The sequence below is a fragment of the Desmodus rotundus genome, chromosome 1 (assembly GCF_022682495.2).
Source record: "Desmodus rotundus isolate HL8 chromosome 1, HLdesRot8A.1, whole genome shotgun sequence".
Taxonomy (NCBI): Eukaryota; Metazoa; Chordata; class Mammalia; order Chiroptera; family Phyllostomidae; genus Desmodus; species Desmodus rotundus.
Genome location: NC_071387.1, coordinates 166,516,783 through 166,535,090, shown reverse-complemented (window position 1 = coordinate 166,535,090; position 18,308 = coordinate 166,516,783). Strand labels below are relative to the sequence as shown.

General features: G+C 40.2%; 1 non-coding gene across 1 annotated transcript; it reads right to left on the bottom strand.

The window, feature by feature from the left end:
* Nucleotides 1–1,589: 1,589 nt before the first annotated feature.
* LOC112307577 (U6 spliceosomal RNA) lies at nucleotides 1,590–1,696 on the bottom strand. Its single transcript, XR_002975063.1, has one exon. It is a non-coding gene; the product is annotated as a U6 spliceosomal RNA (small nuclear RNA).
* Nucleotides 1,697–18,308: the final 16,612 nt, after the last annotated feature.

The following is an 18,308-nucleotide window of genomic DNA, read 5'->3' as shown; positions in this document are numbered from 1 at the left end:
AACTGTATGCACAAAAAAATGAAAGCTATAAAGAAATGGACACTAACGATGCCGGCACTGTTACTTTGTTAGTAACTCCTAAATTATCTTTTATCCACGATCCCAAAACACAGGTGCATGATTTCCACTTAAGGGTTCTGTGGTTAGGCCTAACAAAATTCTTGCTTTTCTCTTTAAGATATAAGAGTCCAAAATTATATCAGGCTCTTTGAAATTTCAAATATTGGGAAAAGTAATCTAAGTAAACATGAGTATGTTCTTTAAAAAATATGCCATAAGGACACCGACGTGGAAAATATTTTGTGAAAGAGAAGAAACTTGCTCTGCATTGTTGCAAAGGACAGGACTGGAATCAGAGGTAGAGGCTAGGGGAAGGAAGACTTTGACACAAAACAAGACTCCCCAGCAGTTACCATTCCCTTGCAAAGTAGAGAGCACCCCATCACCAATAACGTAAGCAGCAAACAGAAGACCACTTGCTTGAGAGGAGGCAAGAGCTGAAAAGTAACTTCTGTGTTAAATTTTAACCAAACTAAAATATGGACTGGATAATCTTTAAGGCAAAATAACCATATAACTTATGGTCCAAACTGAGCACTTTTGAGAGAAAAGAGGCAATATTAATAACTAATAGGGGCATCCTAGTTAAACTGAAATTTGTGGTCATCCTTCTCTTGGGTCTCTTCTAAGTCTTAAGCACTAAAATTGCACATTCATAAACCTTGAGTCTTTCATCCATGCTTCAAGGGCTAAACTTTTCCAGTGCCTGCGTTTTATTGGCTTAGCGGATTATTGTAATGGTCAGACTTTCTAACATGTAACAACCTGTCTCTGAATGGCTGGGGGTGGGGATGTGGGTAGACATGCTGAATTTCCCCAATAATTGGACCTTGGAGAAAAGAAAGGAGTAAGCAGAGTTAATTGGAAGCCTACAAGGCATATGGCGCTGGCAACCCCAGAATTATTTTGAGCTGCAGTTAGCATACCTAGGTGATTACTACTTGGATATTTCAGTGCTTCCTAAGTGTGGCTGGAATGTGTGGCTCTGATTTGTTTTCCAGCTGGAAATGTTACAGAAGCAGGAAGATTTCTGCTTTTGTGTGTCTTGTCGTATCTTGCCTCTGCCTGGCAGAGGCTCTAGTCTGACAGTCATGTACATCACTTCCGCTGTGCTCTGGGTTCAACAAAGAAATTCAGAATGAGCTTTGGCAACATCCACAGAATCTCCTCAGCAACAGACAAGCCCACCCACAAGCTGATTCCACGTGGTTTTGTCATCTCTCGTGACTACAGTGTCATCGGGAAGGAGTGAGAGAGACAAGATAAAAGGTAGGCTTTTATAAACACCCATTGATGTGATACGAATTTATTTTATTATATTTTATTTTATGTATGTTTTATTGATTAAGCTATTATGGTTGTCCCAATTTTTCCCCCCTTGCTTCCCTCCACCTCGGTACCCATCTTCCCTCCAGCAATCCCCCTACCCAGTTCATGCCCATGGGTCATACATGTAAGTTCTTTGGCTTTTCCATTTCCTATGCGATTCTTAACATCCCTGTCTATTTTGTTCCTACTGTTTATGCTTCAAAAATACAAAATGTTTCATGAATTCACGTGTCGTCCTTGCGCAGGGAACATGTTAATCTTCTCTGTATCTTTCCAATTTTAGTGTTTGTGCCACCGAAGCGAGCACCATGTGATATGATTTTAAAGGTTCCTGCCTCTTCTGAATATCTCCCCATTGACCTATCAAAAGTTTTGGGTTGCCTAGAAGTTTGTTTGGTTTTTTCTGTAAGATGGCACTAGTAGTGCTTAGCTGTCTTTAACTTCATTCAAAACAATTGTGTTAGACTATATTGTGACAGCTGTCATATCAGCGTGCTTTTTTTTTTTAAAGCGTATCAAAATTGATGAATTTTTTTTGGCCATTTTGATATTAAAGATGGTAGAAAATATGCAACATTTTTGGCATATTGTGCTTTATTATTTCAAGAAAGGTAAAAATGCAACCGAAATGCTAAATAAGATTTGTATAGTGCATGGAGAAGGTGCTGTGACTCACTGTCTCAAAAGTGGTTTGTGAAGTTTCGCACTGGAGATTTCTCACTGGATGATGATGCTCTACGGGCAGGTAGACCAGTTGAAGTTGATAGTGATCAAATTGAGACATTGATTGAGAACAATCAACGTTATACCACGTGGAAGATGGCCAACATACTCAAAATATCCAAATCAATAAAGTTACTGATGAAAATGAAAAACGTGTTTTTATTTTATGTAAAAAACTAAATGGACTTTTTGGCCAAGGCACCATATTCCTATAATTTCCCTGTGGGAATGCATTTCAGTGTTTTATACTAGAAACAAGACAGGACACTATTAGTTACAAATCATGTTTACATTCCTGAAGACAGACTGTAAACTCTCCCAAGGCAGAAATTCTTTCTATCTTTTTGTGTGTCCTCAGAGCTCGGCAAAGTGTAGGCGTTCAATGCACTTGAGGGGGAAATGGTGGTGATGTGGTAGTGATGACAGTAATCATTATAATGGCTCCTTTTTAAAGGGAAATTATTGTTTATCATAAGCAGAAAGAGAAAGCATGTCACGAGGAGGAGTCAGGTGAATTTTGAGAAGAAAATATGTCCAATGATGGTGCAGAGATGCTATCAAAGGTAGCCCAAGCTGTGGCTGCACGGCAGATAATAGTGCGTAGGTAAAAGGTACAGAGCCTATGGCGGAGTGGGAAAAGACGTAGAAAGTGAAGAAGAAGCCTTTGAAATGGAGATTGAGCAGATCTTAGATAAGTCACGCCTGGTTAGAAATTTTCCCTGACGCGGAGAACCAGGGCACATTTCTAAAAGCCAAGAGGAAGAGCTCTTTCCAGAGAGGCTGATATGTCAATTCACTAGTGACCGACTTAAACTGCAAAGAAACCATATATGTCCTTGGACATTCTTACTGAACTCTGGCGACTGGAAGACAGGGAAAAATAAAATGTGCTAGTTGTCTAAAAACTAATGATGGTCTCTTCTACTCTTTGCAGCTTCACAAAAACTAGCACATCGTTTTGGTGGTTGTAGCATTAAATCCAGCTTCAAGCTCCTCACAGCAGTCAGAAGCAGAAAAATCTACCCTATTTTTTATAGGTATGCAAAACTGAGATGTTCCACAGTCACCCTTTTAAATCAGCTCACCTCTGAAGCTTTCAGAATTTCAGGCAATACACCAGCAACAAAGAAAGTTCCTAGAATAAAGCCTAACTATCAGTAGAGGAGCAGAGCCCATCCCTGAACCTTACCTGGAGCTGAGCTGGAACGGAGAAGACAGCAATAACCAGGCAGCTTCTGAACGGAGCGCTACGGCAGGTGCATGCTGCAAGGCCAGAAATGCACTTCCCGGATGCCTGGAAGCACAGCTTCAAGCAACTCAAAGTAGTCAGCTACCTCTGGAACCTGAGTGCCACTGGCAGACTAGTGAGGCTCCAGAAATAGGTCATGTGCAGGCTCCTTCTCAGCAAAGGCTGTGGATTATCCAGAAAGTCCAACAGGCAAAGTAGGAATGACAGATGTCATTGCAACAGATGCTATTCTGACAAACTAAAAACCACCAACGCCATGTGAGTGTCTAATTAAGAAAGCTCAAGGTACCTCCTACTTCAACCACAGATGGAACCATCTTCATGAAGGACACCACTAGTTAATGACCATCATTCAATTAAATGTTGACTTCTTAGGCAGAAAGAACTCTGTATTAGGGGTCAAGAGACTCTGATCTAGTTCCTACATTGCCACCAATTTACCTTATGACCTTGGACAAGTTCATCTACATGGCCACAACAATAAAATAAACATACCTTCTCTTCTGGCTCCAATTAAGTCTTGCTCACTGGAGTATAGAACTTCTATAAGAATTTGGAAACTAGAAGATGGAATGCCAATGTAAAGTATTGTTATAATTAATGTGAAGGCAATTTTGTAGAATAAAAACTAAACTAAATAATGGTGTCATAAGCTCAAAGATGCAAAACAGAAAATCCTTGGTAACGTTTCCAGACAAAAAAAAAAAAAGCTCCAAATCCTTTGTGTTCTAAACAATGCCTGTTGCCATGGAAAGAGCCTACTGATTTGTCTTCAAAAAGCCTACTGATCAGTTGATCAGGCAGTGTGGCTGGAACGGATGAGTCCCTTCGCTCTGAGATTTCCATCCCTCCTGCCCCTCCCCAGTGCTCGAAACAGAAGTGGGCGAGTGTAACTGCTGGTAGATGAACAGACAGTTAGGAGAAGTGCCGGATCCTGGTGGTCAGCTACCACCCTCTCACCCCGACCACGCCCGGAATCAGAAATTTCTGTAACTGGTATGGTAAAGTCATGTCAAGACATCAAAGTGTTTTTTTAATACAGTATTGTGTTCCTGTACTCTTCCACATTTTTACTCATAATGTATTCCCCTTGCAGAATCAAGTAGTGGAGAAACAAATGTATAAACATGCGTGCCTCCACGGCTCAAAATAAAGCAGTTCCACGAAGCCATGTGGGCAGCATGCATTTCAGCACAGACGGGGTGGTGAGAGAAAGGCCTTAGAAGAACTGGAGAATGCAAAGACCAGCTGCTCCAAGATATCCATTTGTTGGCATGATTTGCACTGAGTCCCTGGCACAAACATTTTATCTCTAAAAGTTCCCTTGGTTATCACTTCAGGCTTTATTATCCGTTTATAAGCTCAGGATTCATATCACATAAAACTAGACTTTGCAAATTTGAAACTAACCAATATCATTTTCAAAAGCTCTCTGAAAAATAAAATGGATTGTGCAGGAAATTTTAGTAAATGGAAAATATTGCATATACAGAGTCTGAGGCAATCCAGGACATTTTAAACTAGAAAGCAGATGGAATAAGAGCAATATAAATTAGTGTAACTGTATTTTGCCAACTGCAAAGTGACTCTAATTCCAAACAGAATTCTCCCCAACTTGTTGATTGCATGTATATTTGTTTTTAATTACTTCTGGGTAGAATTTGGTGAAATGTTTGGAGTTAGAATCATAGAATCTAAAGCTCCAGAGAACACCAAATCTTGCCAAACCACCCATGGAGTATCAAACTAAGGAAACAAACACATAAAATACAAGCAAGGTGTTTACACTGGAAAGCAATATCCATGCATATGTTATATAAGCCAATTAACAAACACTATACGTGTGGCCGTTTGGAAGAAATGACCTGGCCCACGGAGAGAAAGTCTATTAACTGCTGAACACAGCGTCACCACTGCACGAGCGGTCCTTCCTGGCCTTGGCCCTCACAACTTGACCTGTGCCTTGGATGTCTTTGCAGTTTCCCAATGGAAGAGTCTTTGGCTTCTGATTGTCAAAGTCAGAACTGGTCTTCATCCTGACTCAGTCCACTCTACACCATCAAGTCAGTCTCAGAAGGTTTAAGCAAATGACCCTGACTGGAGTAAATCAACTCAGTCATACTAGAGCAAATTTATGAAAGGGCAGGGAGAGGGTGACACAGATTTTTCACTGCAGTGTAAACTACAGTAAAGAAGCAGATAATCTGATTACTTCTTAGAGAAGTAATCTCCATATTCTCCATATTCCTGCCAAGAGCTCAGGCTTTGAGCCACTTTCTTGGGCTGGATATGAGTAAAGATAGGATTTGACCAGCAGGCTATTGTCAACCAAGGCAGCCTCAGAGGACTAGTGCTGCAGCAAAGTCCTGCAGATGATTCCCCAGTCCACTCACCAGCAGGACTCCTGTTTGGACATGGAATCTTGCTCAGTGTCCTAGTCCAGACTGGCTGTGGTTGGCAAAGCCTGCGTTTTTAATGACAAGCCACCTTAGAGTAAGGATGACGAGAACGGAATGAAGATTCCCCTGCATCTGCAGTTTCTCTTCTCAACCACATCGTGGAGGGAGCACAGAACTGCATGTTCACAACCCGTGGAGAGGCAGGACAAGGTGTTTGCTGCATTCTTACTTTTTCTTTGACATACAAGACCTCTACACTCTTTTATCTCTGCCATAAGGACATCTTCGTACCCCCTGCCCAGTGTCAGATCTGGCACCGGATGCTACTATCAGTAGAAAGGCTCAGGGTAGAATCAGCATCTGGAAATATGTTAATTTTGCATGAAAGTAGAAGATGATAGCAGAAATTACAGAGACTAAAAATGAGAGACATCTGTTCATTATAGAACTTAACACGCAGCAACAGCATAAAGCAGCATGGGTGAGGAGGCGGGTATAAGGAACTACAGGAGTGACCAGGGAAGGCGCTCTCCATCCCAGACTCAAAGAGGGTAGGCGCCACCAGAAGGAACTGAGAGAGGCAAACCAGGGAAATGAAACCGACTCACAAACTCAAATATTGAAGGACCTGCAACCTGATATCACAGGGGGAGTGAGAGGGATCAAAATTCCCAGTCCCAGCAGAGCAAAACTTTAGTCCTCATTCATCTTTGGAGAGCTCTGAAACAGGACAGAAGGACTAATCACTTGGAATCCCAGCCATGAAGAATGGAAAGGCAGCACTTCCAATACAATATCTGTATGCAGGCACTCAGTTCCCTGCCAAGTAAAGGCAAAGATGTGAACGCATTTCCACTCATACACCAAAATAATGTACTGGGGCAATTTCTGAATCTCCTTGAGGACTCACTCTCAACACAATGGCCATAGTTTGCCATGGGCCTGTGCCCTTCACAGTCCACTAGCCTCCCTACAGTTGCTTTTGGAATCAGGGCAGTTCAGTCCACCACAGGAACTTCTGGGAAGCTGGCCAAGATTATTGCCACCATGACAAACCTGTACACTTAAGGAAAGGAGCCATGAGGGTAACTATTACTCTAGAAATAAATGGTAGCATAACATGAGGCCTAAACCCAGTACTGAAGATTTGTAAACTACACGTTCTGCAAAGTTTCTGGGGGAGAAAAGTGGGTGGGATTGTACACAGCAAACATAACAACGCTCACGTACCTTGGAGGACAGTTGAGAGAAAGGGCTGATAAAAATTACTACGAATCACTACACACACATAAAGTGCTGAATAATAAACACTAATACTTTAATCCCACATTGCTTGTTCTGTAGGCTTGATGCTTAAGAAAAAGTGGAGCTGAAAGAGTAAGAGAAGCAAACTTCATATTCTGTCATTTTCTAGGTTTAAGCAAAAACAAAAAAAAGACAGAAAAGAAAAGAAGGGAAAAGAAAAGAAAAGAAAAAAGAACACCCCAAGAAGTCCATTTTTTAAATTGCTGCTTATGTAACAGGAGCCTGAGAACTACCCCAGAATTTAATTGAAGGAAAAGTAACTGTAGGGGAATTGCTTGGAGAGCAGCCAGAAGGGTTTTAACAGCTGGAAGTTGAAAAGTGATTAATTTTGACAGCAATAAAAGCCTCATGTTCATACATAATTATGCTTAGATTTGTGGGCTGCTGGAATTCTTTTTCTATGCACTATTAACCTTATACTGTCCAAAATGGAATTTGTACGGTTTAAATGAGTCTTTATTTTTAAGTTGAACAGTAATTTGCTTTCAGTGGTTTTGACTCATCTTGAGACAATGAAGACAGGGGAGAAAGTATAGAATAACTGGTAAGTTCAAATCCTCTTCTGAGTATCCTTAGAACTTAGTGGAAATAAAGTTATCTCATTTCACCCTATGCAGGCACAATAACCAAAAAAGGTGTGTGTGTGTGGGGGGGGGGGTAATGGTTCAGGGAAAAGGCATGTGAAGCAAAGAAAAATGATACTGAATAGTGGTCTGTTGTCAGCTATGCAATTCAGCTACATTCCTAGCAATAGGCAATAAAGACAAATCTGTAGTGAATACTATGATGCTACACTCAGAATACTGCATACACTAAGAAACTGATGAATTAAACTAAATTCTAGAACTGGCAGTGTTACTAATTTGCTATAAAAGCTTGGACAAGTCACTTAATTTCTTCATGATTTCTCTGTTCCCCACATAGGAAGAGAGGGGCGGAGTAGATAATTGAGAAGATCTAAAATCTAATTGTATGAAATCACCCTCTCTAGGATTAGTCACATTCTGAATTTTCTTCCTTAGTCACCTTTACTATCCTTGTGCCAACCAGTCTGACTAGATAAAGTGAAACTTTGCTAATACAAGTTCAAATTAATTGGAAATAATTAATATTTAATAATAATAACTATAACAATTATAGCAGTTTCCAAGCCCTGATTCTAAGAACTTTATAAATTATTATAAGTTAATCCCCACAATTACTCTATCTGGTAGGTCCTATAGTTCTATTACTACTATTATCCCATTTTACGAAACTGAGACCATGAAGAGGTTACATGACTTCCCAGAGTCTACAGTCACCTAGAAAAAAAGCAAAGATCTGGGATCTCTAATGTCCTATTGTTCCTAAGCAAATACATAGTATTGTAGAATGAAGAATAATGAGCCCAACTCAAAAAAAAAACTGAATTTAGTTTTAGCTCTTCAATTTTCTCAGTTACCTGGGACAATCCACCAATTTCTCCATTCTGATTTCCTTAATTGTAAAGTGCAGAAGTTCTCCAAATTGAAGGTACTCAGGTATGGTGCTGGGCCCAGTAGCATCAACCTCACCTGGGAACCTGTAAGCAATGCAAGTTTTTTATTTTTATTTTTTATTCTTATGCATTGAATTTCTTTGGATGGCATTAGTTAATAAATTATATAGGTTCCAGGTGTACAATTCTATAATACATCACCTTTATATTGTGTTATGTGCTCACCACCCCAAGTCAAGTCTCCTTCCCTCACCTGGTATCCCCTTTAGACTCCCTTCTACCTCCCTCCAATCCCTTTTCCGTCTGGTAATCACCATACTGTTATCTGCATCTATGAGGTTTTTTTCAATCCCTTCACCTTTTTCACCCAGCCCCCAATGCCTCTCCCCTCTGATAGCTGTCAGCCTGTTCTCTATCTCTGAGTCTGTTTCTATTTTGTTTGTTCGTTTATGTTGTCCATTATATTACACATTTGAGTAAAATCATATGGTACTTGTCTTTCTCTGACTGGCTTAATTCACTTAGCAAAATACCCTCTAGTTCCACCTGTTGAGAAGGGTAAGATTTCCTTCTTTTTACAACTGAGTAGTATTCCACTGTGTAAAGGTAGCAGAGTTTTTTTATCCACTTATCTTGAGCTCCATCCCAGACCTATGGAATCGGAAACTCCAGGCACTCATCTGTGTTCAACAAGCCCTCCAAGCAGTTCAGGTAGATGCTAACATTTGAGAACAACAGTCAAAGTGATCACTAAATTACCTTTTGATCCTCGCATATAGTAATTTTATCTACTAATGCCTGGTTCAGGTAACTGGATTTCAAACGGAGGTGGTTTTAGCATATTTAAATTCTTCTCCCCTGATTCATCAGACACTGGGACCCCATTGCCAGAGGACAGGATACTTAATGTTTGCTCGCTAGAATGATTGTTTTCTTAGACATCATCAGAGCATTACAGAATTACAAGGCAGAAGGGAGTTTTGAATCTAAACAGAATGATGTCATTGTGAATGTTTTGTTACCTAGGGCAAAAGTACAAAATTGAAGCCTAGAGTCAGAGCCTCAGCATAATCTGGGTTCTTTTTTTTATTGTTATTCTATTGCAGTTGCTCCAGTCTCCCTCTTTGGCCTCTTCTGCCCATCCCACCCCCCCACTCCCACAGTCCATTCCCACACTGTTGTCCACATCCATGGGTCATTCACACATGTTCTTTAACTAGTCCCTTCCCCTTCTTTCCACAATTATCCATTCACTCCTCTGGTCACTGTCACTCTGTTCCATGTTTCCATGCCAATTTTGTTCATTAGTTAATTTTGTTCGTTAGATTCCCCTTATAGGTGAGATCATATGGTATTTGTATTTCATGGAATGGCTTGTTTCACTTAGCATAATATTCTCCAGTTTCATCCATGCTATTGCAAAAGATAGGAGTTCCTTCTTTCTTTCTGCTGTGTAGTATTCCATTGTATAAATGTACCACAGTTTTTTGATCTGTTCATCTACTGATGGGCACTTAGGTTGTTTCCAGCACTTGACTTTTGTAAATAGCACTGCTATGAACATAGGGGTGTATAAGTTCTTTTGAATTAGTGATTTGGGATACTTAGGGTATAATTCCCAGCAGTGGAATCACTGAGTCAAAAGGCAGTTTCATTTTTATTTTTTTTGAGGAAATTTCATACTGTTTTCCATAGTGGCTGCACCAGTCTGCATTCCCACCAAGAGTGCACTAGAGTTCCCTTTTCTCTGCATCCTCACCAGCACTTGTTTATAGATTAATGATGACCATTCTGACAGGTGTGAGGTGATATCTCATTGTGGTTTCAATTTGCATCTCTCTGTTGGCTAGTGATGTTGAGCATCCTTTCATATGTCTATGGGCCATCTGTATGTCCGCCTTGGAGAAGTGTCTATTCAGGTTCTTTGCCCATTTTTTAAATTGGATTGTTTGTCTTCCTAGCGTTGAATCATGTAAGTTCTTTATATATTTTGGAGCTCAATCCCTTGTCTGATGTATCATTGGCAAATTTGTTCTCCCATACAGGCAGTTCCCTTTCATTTTGGCGGTGGTTTCTTCAGCCACGCAAAAGCTTTTTACTTTGATATAGACCCATGTGTTTATTTTTTCCTTCGTTTCCCTTGCCCAGGGAGACATATCAGCAAAAACATTCCTACGTGGGATATCTGAAATTTTACTGCCTATGCTTTCCTCTAGGACTTTTATGGCATCACAACTTATATAGTATTTTGTCCATTTTGAGCTTTTTCTGGTATATGGTGTAAGTTGGTGGTCTAGTTTCATTGTTTTGCATGTAGCAGTTCTCCCAACACCATTTATTGAAGAGGCTATTTTTACTTCATTGTGTGCTCATGCCCCCTTTGTCAAATATTAATTGACCATAGAGACATGGTCTTCATTTCTGGGCTCTTTATTCTGTTCCATTGATCTACGTCTCTGTTCTTATGCCAGTACCAGAGTGTTTTGATTACAGTGGCCTTGTAGTATAGTTTGATATCAGGTATTGTGATCCCTCCTACTTTGTTTTTCTTTCTCAAGATTGCTGAGGCTATTTGGGGTCTTTTTGTTTCCATATAAATTTTGAAGTGTTTGTTCTAGATCTGTGAAATATACCATCAATATTTTAATATAAATATATTTTAATAGAAATAAAAATATTTTAATAGAAATTGTGTTGAATCTATAGACTGCTTTGGGTACTATGGATATTTTAATAATGTTAATTCTCCCAATCCATGGACACAGTGTGTGCTTCCATTTATTTGTATCTTCTTCAATTTCTTTCTTCAGTTTTATATGGTTTTCTGAGTAGAGATATTTTACCTCCTTGGTTAAATGTATACCTAGGTACTTTATTTTTCTTGCTGCTATAGTAAATAGGATTTTTTCCTATTCTCTGTTTCTGATATTTCATTGTTGGTGTAAAAAAAGCCTTCGATTTCTGAATCCTTGTTTTTGCCTGAAGCAAATGACACCCAAGCAGATTAGCAGCCTGGGAGTTGGCCATGGTTGCTCCCATATTCCCAACTATGCCAAAATCCAGACCTACCTTTCTCTTCTGAGTCAAGAAGGAGGCAACCCCAGAGAGAATGTTGGATTTATTTCTTAATACTCCATTACCATAGAGTTATTTGGCAGAAAAGTGCAACTCACTTGGAGTTGAAAGCCAGGATGCCCCACAAGAGACAATTCCAAGTGCACTCACGAGCACCGAGTTTAAATGTATCTTTGCCTTGTTCTCCTCAAGTAGCCATCTGCTCATCAGAAATGGCAGGGGAAGACCTCTGAGTTTTTTTGTCAGCCATGATATAAATGTCCAATGTGTCATGCTCAATAAATCCACCTCTAAAAGTAGAACATTGTATGACTTCATGCCCTTATGTACAAGACTATAACCAGCAAGACAGCAAGCCTGGTGTCTGTGCTTCCTTTGTATTTCTCATGATACCTCATTAACATAAGTTGTTTGTTGATTAATCTTTTTATAAGAATACAACCATAAGAAACATATAGGCACAAATGCAAACTCTTTCAGAGTTAGAAAAAGTTCTGGAAAAAAAATAGAAATTTAGGAAGGAATAATATATATTGAGAAAAAAGGTTGCCACATAAAGAAACATGAACTTGCCCTGGCTGGTATGGCTCAGTGGCTGAGTGCTGGCCTGTGAATCAAGGGGTCATCAGTTCAATTCCCAGTCTAGTGCACATGCCTGGGCTGCAGGTGAGGTCCCTGATAGGGGGTGCATAAGAGGCAACCACACATTAATGTTTCTCTCCCTCTATCTCTCCCTCCCTTCCCTTCTGTCCAAAAATAAAATCTTTGCAAAAAATCATTAAGAAAAAGAAAGAAACATGAACTTGTTTAGAACTACAGTAACAAGGCAGGCAGGCTCCACTCTTTAGGGTGGAGTAAGCCTAAGACTTACATGTGGAATAACTCTGCTCTTTTGTTTTATGAGAATGGAAAATCCCAAACATTTATTTTAGGCTATCTCAGAGGCTAACAATTTTATATTTGGCCATAATAAATATGATAAGGATTGAAAAATTTTACAAGCCATTTCCCAATCCAAGTTTACTTAAAATGATATAATTTCAATTTATCATAGAGATTTTACATTCTTTTATTATAATCTAGGTACAATTTTATAACTTTGGACACCTGTATATTGCTGTGACCCCGTAAAGGAGTCAAGCTGAATTTTGATATTTCTTCTGGACTACACAGCACAATCCATGAAGTAGGTACTACTATTATCTCTATCTCACAGATAGAGAAACTGAGGCACAGAAAGGTTATCCCAGCCAAAGTTATAAAACTAGAACATGAAAGAAGTTAGATTTGAGTCCAGGCAATGTGGCTCCAGAATTCATGGTCTTGTATAATGAAGCCACTCTTGTTTATTTACACCACGTACCACTTAGGAATGCTTTTGGTGGCATAACCAAAAAAACCCACTCATCACCTCCCAATTACAGGGAAGTCAAAGGGGGAAGAGAAAAATGTCTTCTTGAGTGACTTTGTCTTCCCATTTGGGAAACTGAGCTTACTTCTGTAGGCTTCCCCTTATATCTCACTAGCCCAAACAAGATCACATGCCATCCTTTAACCAACCAAAGGTCAAGCAGAATAAGGTGATCGTGACTGGTTTTGACTAATCATGATTCATATTTTGGGACTGGGATATGGCCTGAAACAATGGGTCTTACCTAGCTCCTGAATAAATTGGACTTTCTTCAGTTTGGAAGAAGAATAGGCAGGAAGGGGGATGAATATAGGGTGACAATAAGCAATGCCCACCAAATTCTCCTACTTCAGAGTTTACGTTGCTCCTCCTTGTTCAATACCCAGGGTTTTGGAACTGTGGGAGGGCAGTGTGCTAGGAAGTGAGAATAAAGATAAAAGAAAATCTCTGTATAATTGGCACTCATTTAAATCTTTGTTTAAGAGAATCAATCTCTTAGCCAAATTCCAGATAAAGAGGTGAAAGAATTTATATCATATATAGCTGAGTTGGTAAGTGTCTGTCAAGAGAATCCAAGAGGCCTTATGTTCGCTATGAGTACACAGCAGGAAAGAAAGAACACACCCCAAGGTACCATCCTCAGACTATAAAATGACAAACAGGATAAGACTGATGTATGTGTGTAAAAATAGACTAGCATGTGTATTCAATATTTTGGAGGCATTTGGCACACAGAGTTGGTTTTTACCCATACATAATTACAGTATAATCTGAATGTCTCCAAGGCTCACCTGGCACTGGGTATCGATAGGATCAGGCAAGAGCAATGACTCAGACTTCACTGGCACCTGCCCTTAAAAGTCCCCTGAAAACACCCCCGCTCTACATTTGTGGTGGTTCCCATGGGGCTCTCACAAGTGCATACGGACAAGTCCAGTCGCTTGGGCTGCCCCCTGCTCAGATTACCAATCCTGGGACTTCCACAGTGCTGCGTATCAGCCTGAGGAGGGAAGCAGCTCTCTTTCCTCTCCTCCCTTCCCTTGCCTCCACTGTTAGAAAAATCTGGAAGCAGTGGTGCTGGGAAATTCTCTCTGTCTAGAGCCCAAACCTGTGTTCAAAGGGCTGGGCTGGGCACAGATTCAAGTGATAGTGACTGTGATAAACTCACTATCTCTTCCCTTCCCCAATAGTTACAGTTTGCTATTGCATCAAATCATCTTGTCTGGCTCTTTCTTCCCTCAGGACAATTAACTGATCATCTGTTCTAGAAACTTATTCTTAGGAAATATGCAGACCCATGGCCAAAAACATGCATAAGAAATCATTTACGGACCTCTTTATAATGACTTAGAAAATCTTAAATTTTATCTGTAGGAAACTGGTTTAATTATGGCACATTCATTTTGAAGAGTAATATGCATCCATTTAAAATGACAAGGTGGATCTACATTTATTAACATGGGGAGATATCCATGATATATTGTTGAAGTGGGAAAAATATGACCTCATTTTTGTAAAAATATAAACAGGTGCTTGCGTGAATGTATTTGCATTTTTGTGTACACACACACAATGAAAATAGGAGTTATCTCTGGATGCAAGATAAGGGTGTTTTTACTGTCATCTTTACATCTTTCCACACAGCACAATTGCTTTTACAAGAAGCATGAGTTGCTTCCACAATCATAAAAAGATAAAGAAATATTCATTTTGAAAAATAATTATTTTAATAAAATAGCCTTTAGCAATGGATGTATTCATTAGGGTGAAAGTGTGGACAGATATAAAATCTCCATTTAGTGAGATTGTTTAATAAAAGGAAGGTCTGAATATTTGCTGGTTAACATGGAAGAAATTGCTGGATAATGTGGAAGAAAATGAACCTTGACAGAAAGATGATTAGAACCTGCATCTCTGGAAAAATACTGTGATAGTGGCCAGCAGTAGAGTACCCCCAACCTTGCTGCTCCTGGAAGCCTGAGAAATCGAGATTTCTGAAAGGCAAAAAAGGCATGTAGAGTAAAGCAAGCACATGAGCTGCTGTATTTTGTGGTTGCCTCTTTTTATGGGTTGCTTGTTTGTTTGTTTGTTTGTTTGTTTTGTAGAAAGAGGAGAAGGGAGGTGGGAGAGAGAGGTAGAGAAACATCAATCAGTTGCCTCTCATACACATCTCCTCCAGGGGGCTGGTCCACAACCCAGGCTTGTGCCCTGACTGGGAATGGAACTGGCGAATTTTTGGTTTGTAGGACAACACCCAATCCACTGAGCCACACCAGCCGGGGCCTGGTTGGCTCTTTTAGCTTTGCTTCCTTTTCCCAATTGGTTGCTTATCTTTTTCTAATTGATTTGTAAAATTCAAAGCTTAAGGACACTTTGACATTTATGTTACAAATTCTTTGTCTATTTGTTTGCGTTTGGAGTACTTGGTGGAATTTGTTAGCACAGAAGAGTTCTAACTGGTTGTGTGATCAACTGTAAGAACTCTTCCTTTTAGGGTCCTCGGCTTTGGTGTCATACTTAGAAATGCCTTTTCTAACACCAAGGACAACAAAATTCTATTTAAGCTATAAATATTCACCTTTTACAATTAAATATCAATGAATCAAAGTTTGTTTGTGTGTGTGGCATGTATGAGGTAGTGATATTAAATAGTCTGTCCCCATTTATTGGTCACTTTCCCCAATACTTTTGTTGACTATCCAGCCTTTCCCCAGTAATCAGAAATAAACCTTTATGATGTACCAAAACGAAACAAATGCACACAATACACACACATGTCCTTGGGTCTGTTTTTCTGTGAAATCAGCTGTCTACCTCTTCCTGAATTAATAACACATAATTACAATGATTAGAGATTTAAGATATGCTTTATTTTAGGATAAGACAGTCTCCCTCATTACTCTTTTTTTTAATCTCTTAGCTGCTCTTAAGTCATCATACTTCTCAGTAATTTAGACTTTTGTCAATTCTAAACAAAACTCCATTAAGGCTTTTATCAGAATGACGTTAAATTTGTAGAGAAAAAGAATTTAATATTTTCCACGGGAGCATTCTTTTCAATCCCCATCAAGATTTTATAGATTTCTTCATATTATTCCTGGGTGTTTCTTGGCAAACTTATGAAAAGTTGATTTTCTTTGTTCTCTCCTCCCCCCACCTACCTCCGGAGTCTGGTCACCTGCATGGAATCTCCTTATCAGATTTACAGTTGTAGGACAGGTTTCTGTCTACAGCTCCCAGGCAAAGTTCCACTTCCCACAGACTGTACTCCTGTCTTCTTGAAGTGGCACCTTCCTCTGACCTCCACTATCTGGTTTCTGGTTTCAGAGTCCGTGTACAGTCATTCTAATTCCCAGCGCACTGCTCCCAGGGTGCTATTTCTCACACAATGCTTACTTCATAGAGACAGTAACTAACATTACTTTTCTGTGTGACTTTTCTTTTGCTGTACAAATTACCACAAACTTAGCAACCTAAAACAACACATATTTGTTATCTCACAGTTTCCATGGGTCAGGAGTCTAGGGACAACCTCCGTGGGTCCCCTGCTCACAAGGCTGCCAGCAGGGTGTTGCTGGGCTGCAGTTCTTTCTGGATCTCAGGTCCTCTAACAAACTCACAAAGTAGTTGGCAGAATTTGTTCCTTGTAGCTAGAGGACTGAGTGTCCCACCTTCTTGCTGACTGTCACCTGGGCGCTGTGCCGCAGTTCCTTGCAAACAACCCCCTCTCAGGCCCTCTCACACACAGGACTTCCTTCTTCAAGACCAGCAGGGGACTCTTTCCTGCTGAAATATAATCACACGGGTGACATCTATCACCTTTGCCATTTTCCGTTGGCTAGAAGCCAGTCACATGTAGCACCTGGACTCAAAAGGACCGGGACTTTTCCAGGGTTTGACTCTCTGAAATCCCCTTAGGGTGTATCTGCCACACTCACAGGTCTTCGACCATTGCCAGCACCGCACTGCTTCCCGGTCACTTCTTTTCAGAGATCTGGGGTGTTGGCCTAAATATGACAAGATGGAAGCCTGAGTGGGGACCAGAGGCAGAGGGACAGGTGGTGGTAGGAGGCAGGAGAGGGAGAAACAGAAAGGGAGGCACTCTCACCCCTTACAGCACCAAAGTTTTCTGTTTGCCACAGGCTCTAGGTCTTCAAATCACAAAAGCAAAGCAGGGGTATGACACAAGCTGAAAGCTACAATGGTTAGTCTTGGTTCTCTCCATCTGCCTCATAATTATTGTCTGTTCTTTCATCATTCTGGAATTAGGTGATGAGTTCCTTTTCAGTGTCATTGTAAATTTTACCTTTTGTTTTTTATGTCTTTGGATATATGTTAGTAAGAAGTTAGGGAAAACTGAGAGTTTCATGATGCTTTGAACCAGAAACCTCAACCAAACCAATTTCCAGCAAGCTTCTACTTTGTCTTCTTGAGATGCTCCTGCTGACTGGTTTCTGGGGTTTGTTTGTTTGTTCGTGCAAGGTTAAGGTTGAATGCAACACAGTGGATAAGAATTTTCTTGGGTCCATTGTGAAACCTCGGAGAAACCAAAGAGATGGCTAGTCTGAGCCTCAGGAGGCACATCTGAATGACAGCTGGTCATGCCATCCTCATGTAACCAGTGAAGTAGGTACCATCACACCACTTTATGGAAGAGGAAGCAGAGCCTTCAACTAGACAAATAACTTGCCCAATGTCACACAATCTGTAAGTGACAGAGCTTGGATTCAAATCACACTTTGCCTGACTCCAAAGCACTTTCTGTCATGTCATGTTCGCAGGGTATAGAACTGTCTCCTGAAATGTTTAGAGGCATTTAGTAATAATAGGCGACAAGTTTTTCCATTCCTAATTCAGTCTACAATCTCACAACCATAACATAGTAATAAACCACAACTTTATGCCGTTGGGAGGGGTTTTCGTTATGATGATAATGGACAACAATCTCATCGCTGTGGTTATACCACACCACAAATTTTAAAACCTTAATAGTCCACCTTCGAGATGTCTGCTAGTCAGACAGAGCAGCTCTCAGACTTGGGCTCGCTATTCTGCCACACACCTGTGTCACATCTCCCTGAAGCAAGACCACACTAAACAGGAGCATAAGCAAGTCATAGTTAGGCCCCCACTTGGGTTCCTGTCAGGTAAGTCTGTAGGGGGCAGTGTGGCTGAATGGGAAGTAAAAAGTTGTGTTTGGGACAGTTGGACTGTAAGAGACATGCACTAGATATAAGTCTTAAGTAACAAATGATAAATAAACCAGCATGCCCCCAGCTG